General features: G+C 52.6%; 1 pseudogene; it reads right to left on the minus strand.

The window, feature by feature from the left end:
• Positions 1-5,214: 5,214 nt before the first annotated feature.
• LOC147701021 (28S ribosomal RNA) lies at positions 5,215-6,492 on the minus strand (annotated as a pseudogene).
• Positions 6,493-8,233: the final 1,741 nt, after the last annotated feature.

Here is an 8,233-nt window from a genome sequence, read left to right on the forward strand (position 1 = left end):
TTTCTGTGGGTTTTCCCCGCTCATTCTCATGGTTCGCCGTGCGCAACATCAATCTGAGTTCTCATCTGCGTTCTGTAGAGTGCCACCAGCGGCTTCCGACTCTCTTGCATCTGACGACCCCGATGTCATTGCTGGGTGCCTCTGTCTCTGTCCCTGTCTCCTGGGCCCTGCGGCCAGGCGCCAACCCCCCAGCCAGTCATGGGCCTCTGCCGGTGTTGTAAAGAACCAGGTTTTCCCTTCTGCCTCCACTTTCAGTTTCGCAGGGCACAGCATTGCATACTTAAGTTCTCTATTGTGCAGTTCTTTCTTGACGTCCAAGAAATTATGGCGCAGCTTGGTCACCGCTTCCGTTTAGTCTGGATAAGGGGTCACAGTCCAGTTTTCAACATGTATTGCGGGGGCAATGCGTGTTGCCTGCAGGATCGTATCCCAATCTCAGAAATTGAATACGCGTGCTATTATGGGCCTGGGTGGGACTCCAGGTCGGGGTCTTCCTCCAGGCCCTTGGTGGGCCCTATCCATGGAAAAGAAGCTGGATAGCCCACATGGCTGTTGTTGAGTCTTGATGTGGTCTTCTACAAAGAGGTCCAGAGCCGGTCCCCTCATGCATTCTGGACCACAACCAGGCTTACGTTGTTACTCCTTAAGAGGCCCTCCTGATCATCAAGCTTGTCCGTCATTTGCTTATGTGCCAGTTCGTTTTCTGATTTGTGGCTGCAGAGTCGCTGTGTCTGTGGTGAGTGCTGCTGTGGTAGATTTAACCTCCGCTATTCTCATACTCATCTTGGAAACATCAGCGCATAGCAGCATAATGTCTGTGGATATAGTGCCAATAGATGTTTGTACCTGGTGTAGGGTGGCCATTATGTCCTGCAGGGTGACCTCCTTAGGTTTCATGGTCTGTGAGCCATCTCCGCTGTCTGCAAGTGTCTCTGGTGTGGCAGGATGGTCTTTGTCATAGGTAATCTGTCCATCCTGTTGCTTTGCACCGTGCGTTGGCCTAATCCTCCCATAATGTCTATCACACTGGGCGGTGCCACCAGGTACCTGGGGGGAGAACAGTAGTCGCCGCTGCCTGCCTGTGGGAGTATCGTCCATGCGTGGCCTTTTGGTTTTCTTGTACCCCACTTTGGCCTCTCCAAAAGCAGGTTGTGCCACGGGTGAGATTTCTAGACCCTGCTTAGGTGTCAGTTCTCCCTCGCTGCCTCCACCCGGAGTCTCCTGGGTATTATACTGCACCTTGCCAGTCTAGCACACACAAAAAAAGGTCAAGGCACCCTAGACCTGCACCAGTATTTTAGTGGTTCTAGGTAGTTTAAATCTTCAGTGGTAGTGCGTGAGCTGGGTGCCTGACCTTCCTAGCACCCTTGATATTTTGGAAAACCAAAATAAATAACAAATTCAAAAAGAAGCTCAGCACATACCCATATATTCAGAATATCAAGAATGATATGGTGCATTCCATATTTTACACAAATTAGAAACAGTGTTAATTGCAAACACAATAAATATACTCCCAAAGAAAATCAATTGGCTGGAGACTTCTGATTGTGTGAAAAAGTTCTTCTTTCTTTATTTTGATTGATGATATTTTCATTTAATTAAAAATCATGATCATAGACGACACGGCTCGTTTCGTCTCCACGAGACTTCTTGAAGGCTTTTTGTGTAGTCTTTTATTCGTAATTTCAGTTAAGTCCTGCTTCCATAAGTACCCATAATTTGCTTTGCTTCTTCCTATCGCCTGGTTAGGTCATGCTGGCCAAATAAACGAAAGGAGAGGGTCTCCCCAAATGATGTAATTTTGCCTCAACTACTGTATGTAGAGCGAAGCATTCGGTCCTGGGTCCGCGTTAGTAAAATACATGCAGTAATAGGTAATCTGTCCAGCCTGTTGCTTTGCACCGTGCGTTGGCCTAGTCCTCCCATAATGTCTATCACACTGGGCGGTGCAACCCGGTACCTGGGGGGGTGAACAGTAGTCGCCGCTGCCTGCCTGTGGGATTATCGTCCACGCGTAGCCTTTTGGTTTTCCTGTTCCCCACTTTGGCCTCTCCAAAAGCAGGTTGTGCCACGGGTGAGATTTCTAGACCCTGCTTAGGTGATGTCCAGGGTGTCCAGTCTCACGTCTCTCGTGTCCGCCACGGGTCTTAGCTTTGCTGCGGATGTGGGTCTGAGTCAGAGTCAGAGAAGTCTGGAAGTCTAGTTCCTGTGTCGCTGCGTCTTCGGGTTCCGGCGGGAGCCTCAACAAAGCAGACTGGCAAATCACTGGTGGTGCCTGTTTTCACAGGGTGGTCACTCCTTGACCACAAGGGAGATGTATTCAGTCTTCTAGTCGAAATAGAACGTCAAAGGTCCAAGAGTTTTGTATCAGAGTTTCATTCCAGGATAATCTAAAGTCCTGGGGACACAGCACCTATCTTTATACTAAGAAAATGGGCTGGATTACCTGCTAGGTCCCTCCTATGGGTGGACCTGGGAAGAGGGTGGTTACACCCCTTTCCCTTTGCCCAGTTTCACACCAGAGCAGGGCTGGAGAGCCCAGCAACTGGTTTGAACCAGGCTATACATGGAGCACCTTGATTGCCCCAGGCAGTGTCAACCCACCCTGCCCGAATACACTACAGGCTGTCTGGGGAGGTGCTAGCACCTCCCTCGACAGGAAACCTATTGTCCAGGCCTCCCTTGCCAGAGTTTTGTCCAGCAGCAGGAGGTCAGACTCGTGTCTGTGGCAGCAGCATCCATTTTGTGATGCTGAGGCTCTGTTTAACTTTAACCGGGTAAAGCAGTAACATACATGTCTTTTCCCTCTAGAAGGGTGGAATGCTACCCCTGCTGCCAGGATTGGCGGTAGTATTCCAAAGTGTTTGATACCTTACACGACATGTTTTTATTAAACCAAACCAATTTAGCATTAACCGCTAGGATTATAATGCACTTAAGAGTATATGGTATGACTATATCATAGAACAGCTATAAAGAGATGGTTCCGAAAGCTGTAGAAGGGCTCAGCTCATGCTAGGGTACCCTCTCACATAAAACCAAGCACTCTGCCTCCAGGATTGTCGAGGCCTACCATAGGAGTGACTTATAGGTGCATATGTGCCTATATATATGGGTAGATATAGGTATACTATATCTAAGTAAGGTGTGATTACACCACCTTACCCAAGCTGAGTGATCAGCATGTGGTGTCAGTTTTTATGGCCAGACAGGGGTGGCATAATACATGCTGCAGCCCCTGGTAGGCCTTGGATGCACCTATGCCCTGGGTACCTATGGTACACTATATGGGGCTCACCAAGGTGACACAATACCCAATCAGGTATGTACCTAAAGTCCATGGTATCAATTTAGAGAGAGAACAGTTGGGCTGTGGGTCTTATTAGCAGGCCCACAGCCACACTAAAGTCAAAAAACCAGAAAATCACAGCAAAAAGTGGGGGTGACCATAGGAAGCAGACCCTACTCTCCTACAATCTTGTTCCCTTCTGGGGCATTCTAATGCTCATCTTGAGCAGAGTTCATAGGCTCATTATTGAGTTCACTTGCTGGTTCATTTGTTGGTACACTTGCTGGTGCAGGACTTATACCAGTGGTGTTTTCTGAGATATAAGTCACTACCTCATCCATCAGATCCATAGCAGCATCGTGTTGCTCTACGTTTTGGGTGTAATTCTCGATTTCTGTGATTCTATCTTTCAGTTCATCAAAGTTCTTGATTTTTTGCGCACATTTGCGATTGATAATGTCTCTGCGCTTTTCTGTTGTTACTTCCACTGTAACCTCTGGTTCATCGCAAGAGTCATTTTCAGAAACATTTGATGCTCGCAGTACATCTTTTGCCGATTTTTTTCTTGTATCTCTTCTTTCTCTTCTTTTGTCTGCAATTTGTTTTCGGTTTTTATTGTCAAAATGTGGAGCCATCAGCGCATTAATATTCTTCTTGTTTTCATATACTTTTTCCAATTCTGCTAGTAGCAGTATTTCTTCCTGTAACCATAAGTTTACCGGTTTGCTGCTTGCTTGTGCTGCTAGTCTAGCCTCATTTTGCGCTCTTGGATGCGCATGCCGAGCATGTTGAGAAACACTAATCTTTGTTCCAAATCTGAGATCACAGAAGCTGCACAGGAATTGCAGCTCACCTTTTTGAGGTCTTCCTTTACATTTGGCATAATGGCATGCAATATTGTGGTATTCAACTTCTTTGTCACATTTTGAGCAGTACGTTTTAAGATAGAAGCCTTTGTTGGAGACATGTTTTCTCAGTTCTTTAAAAGTTCCCATTATGTCTCCACAAAAGTCACATTTATATTTTTCGTTTGGGTATTTCCAATAAGTGACTTTCTTTGTGTAGTCACTTTTCTTTGTTATTACATCTTTGCTGACCTGGTACACATTGGGAAGATTTTCAAAGTTTGTTGAACCAATGTCATTGTTGGCTGAGGAGGCCACAAACTCGATGGATTTGCTAATGTCTACTGTTGTGTCTTCTTCTGCTACAGAGGGTAAACTAAGGCCTATATCGTGATCTGAATCGTTGTTGCTTGTTGCATTATTTGAAGCGGGTGCTGGTTTGTCAAATTTGTCGAGGAGGTTAATGATTTCTGGGAAATACAGCACCTCCTTACGCCATCTTAATGGGGTTTTTATCCTCCAGGAACTACCCCATCTGGAATTGGGTTTGTTTGCTTTGCAATTTCTCACTATCATGCTCGCTGCCATGATAGAACCTTGTTTGGCCTGTCTCTATAGACTTCTCTACACAGAGTCTAGCAATACATAGGCCACTCCTGCCGTTTACCCGTGCTTCATTGAATTTCTTCAATTTGACATTCAGAGTACTGGGCAGAAATCACATCGCGTCAACACCGCCTCAGGCCTTTGCATTGATTTGTTTTAATTAAACAGTCGGATTCCCCCGGTCCACACCAGTTCTAAGTCAGCTGCTAGTTGCCGGCCGAGGCAGAATCCAGCCCGCCCCCCCTGGGAGGGGGCACGGAGAGAGGCGACCACCGCAGCTGGGGCGATCCACAGGAAGGGCTCGGCTCGCATCCTGAATCGCTGCCGCCCCGGAGTGAGGCGCCCGTCCAGCCGCAGAGAGCGCCCGGCCCGCTTCACGCCGCAGCCCAACCGACCAGCCCTTAGAGCCAATCCTTATCCCAAAGTTATGGATCTGACTTGCCGAATTCCCTTACCTACATTGTTCCAACATGCCAGAGGCTGTTCACCTTGGAGACCTGCTGCGGATATGGGTACGGCCCGGCCATCTCGCCTGGATTTTCAAGGACCAGCGAGAGCTCACCAGGTGCCGCTCGAACTGCATTGCTGTCTAAGGCTTGGGCCCCTCTCTCGGGGTGAACCCATTCCAGGGTGCCCTGCCCTTCACAAAGAAAAGAGAACTCTCCTGAGGCTCCCGCCAGCTTCTACGGGATCGTTAGTGTTACCGTAATAGACGCCGCAAGGGGGCCCGACTCTGCCACTCCGGGTTCCGGGGTCTGAACCAGAGTCCCTTTCGATCGGCCAAGGGCAACGAGGCCATCACCCGTCCCTTCTGAATGGCGGGCGCCCATCTCTTAGGATCGACTTATTCATGTTCAACTGTTGTACACATGGAACCCTTCTCCACTTCGACCTTCAAAGTTCTCATTTAAATATATGCTAGCACCACCAAGATCTGCAACTGCAACTGCTCCACCTGGGCCCTCTCCCCCCTGCTCCAGTGCGCACCGCAGCGCCCCTCCTAATCCTCGCGGCTTAGCCCCCGCTGCTCTTAGTGCCAGTGATGGCCGGGTATGGGCCCGACCATCCAGCGCCATCCATTTTCAGGGCTAGTTGATTCGGCAGGTGAGTTGTTACATACTCCTTAGCAGATTCTGACTTCCATGGCCACCGTCCTGCTGTCCATATCAACCAACACCTTTTCTGGGGTCTGATGAGCGTCGGCATCGGGCACCTTGAACCAGCGTTCAGTTCATCCCGCATTGCCAGTTATGCTTACCAAAAGTTGCCCACTAGGCACTCGCATTCAATCCCCGGCTCCACGCCGGCGAGCCGGGCTTCTTACCCACTTAAAGTTATAGAATAGGTTGAGATTGTTTCGACCCCAAGACCTCTAATCATTCGCTTTAACACATAAAACTGAGGGCTCCGAGCCCCAGCTATGCTGAGGGAACCAGCTACTAGTTGGTTCAATTCGTCTTTCACCCCTATACCCAAGTCGGACGACCGATTTGCATGTAAGGACCGCTACAGACCTCCACCAGAATTAACTCTGGCTTTGCCCTGCCCAGGCATAGTTCACCATCTTTCGTGTCCTATCACGCACGCTCATGCTCCACCTCCCCAAAGGAGCGGGTGAGAGGGGCCGGAAATGCGCCTGCCACTGGAAGCACGGCAGGATCCCACTTCAGCTGGTGCGCACCAGCCCTCACCTTCATTGCGCCACAGGGTTTCACTCGGCCTCGCCTAGCGGCAGAGGCACCCCTCTGAACAGTCGTTCCAAGCTTCTGTGGAAATGTGCTGGGCATAGAGGGGTGATGGCGTGGTGCGCAAGGTCTTCGGACCTGCTGGGCAGCAGCATCCAAGGGCCTGGTGCCACCAGACCCCTCCTGCTCCGGTCAAACCACTGGGGGGCACTAGCTACCGGGGCCACTCGGCCGTCACTCTGCTGTGTAGGGTCTCCCACCAGGCGGCAGGCCCTCGAGTCGGACGGTCCATGTGGGGTGGAAGCGCTTTGCTCGAAACAACAGCTGAGGCTGGCCAAGCAGACCATCTCTAAAAGGACCAAGAGTGCCCAATGGATCAGAGTACGGCTGGGGCATTCCCATGGCAGGCCACCCTGTGCAGGGGGTATTCTGGCTTAGCGTCCCTGCCTTCTCCGGAGCAAGCAGACTCGGAGAAAAAGGACCATTGGGTAGGGGCTGAGAGGCAGGTGCGTACCGGGGCCCCCAGGCAGGTCGGGCCGGGTGCTGCCTTCCCCCGTCTCAGCATCGCCAGACCTCACGGAGGTCTTACTGAGCAAACTTGGAGAAAAAGGACCATCGCAAGGGACCCACGGACACCTTCACAAGCAGGGGAAGCGTGCACAGGACCGACAGACCCCTGTCCTGGGCCCTTGGTGGAGCGGCAGGCTGGGGACAGGGCCAAGGGTTGGAGCACCCAACCCGGGGCCCGGCGGGTCCCTGGACCCAGCCGGGTCTCTCAGGCCCAGAGGCGCTGCGGACGCCTCCCCGGGCCTGCCGGACACCATCCCAGGCACCGTGCCACACAGCAAGACCGAGGACAGAGCCTGGGATGGGGAGGCCACCCTACCCGGTGCCCTCCTGGGCCCAGGCCAGAGCTCCTGAACTTAGCCAAGCAAGGGGAGGCTCCCCAGGCACAACGGAACCCCGTCCTGGGCTGTTGTCAGTGCGGCAGGCTGGGGGACGGGGCAGGGCCCCTGGACCCAGACAGGGCTCCCAGGCCCAGGGGCAAAGGGGGAAGCCTGTCCTGGCCCGCCAGACACCATACCAGGCACCCTGCCACACGCGGGACTGAGGAAGGAGCCCAGGGTGGGGTGGCCAACCTCCCCGGGCCGCAGGGAGCCCCTGAACCCAGCCAAGCAAGGGAAGGTTTCCTGGGCATGATGGAACCCTGTCCCGGGCCTTTGGTGGGGCAGCACGCTGGGGAACGGGCCCTGGGCTGGAATACCGAAGCCAGAGTCCCAGAGGCAAAGAGGAAGCGTCCCCAGGCCTGCTGGACCTCGTTCAGGCACCCTGACACGCAGCAGGACCGAGGACGGAGCCTGGAGTGGGGAGGCCACCTTCCCCGGGGCCCCTGGACCCAGCCCATCAGAGGGAGACTCCCCGGGCCCAACGGACCCCATCAAGGGCAGCCTGCCACACCGCAGGCCCAGGGACGGACCTAGGGCTGGGGCGGCATCCTGGCCCACCCAGCTGAGGACCGCTAGGCCGAGAGGGGTCCCAGGTTACCTTGTCCCTAGTAATCTGGAGGAAGGTTACCCCTCTTTCTGGGAACCCATGAACACTAAGAGACTCAGGGGACCATAGGCCCAGATGCATATGACCTCCAGAGCCCTGGCTGGGATCGGGGATGCAAATGAGCCCTCATTGGAACTTCCAGGGCAGCCCGGCCATCTGGTCTCCCCATTGGAAAGCCTTGTGTGCGACCAGATGGCCGTGGGGAAAGGTGCAACCAGATGGCCGGTAGTGAAAGGACTTTCCTCTGCCTG

Source organism: Lissotriton vulgaris, chromosome 7, assembly GCF_964263255.1.
Source record: "Lissotriton vulgaris chromosome 7, aLisVul1.2, whole genome shotgun sequence".
Lineage (NCBI taxonomy): Eukaryota > Metazoa > Chordata > Amphibia > Caudata > Salamandridae > Lissotriton > Lissotriton vulgaris.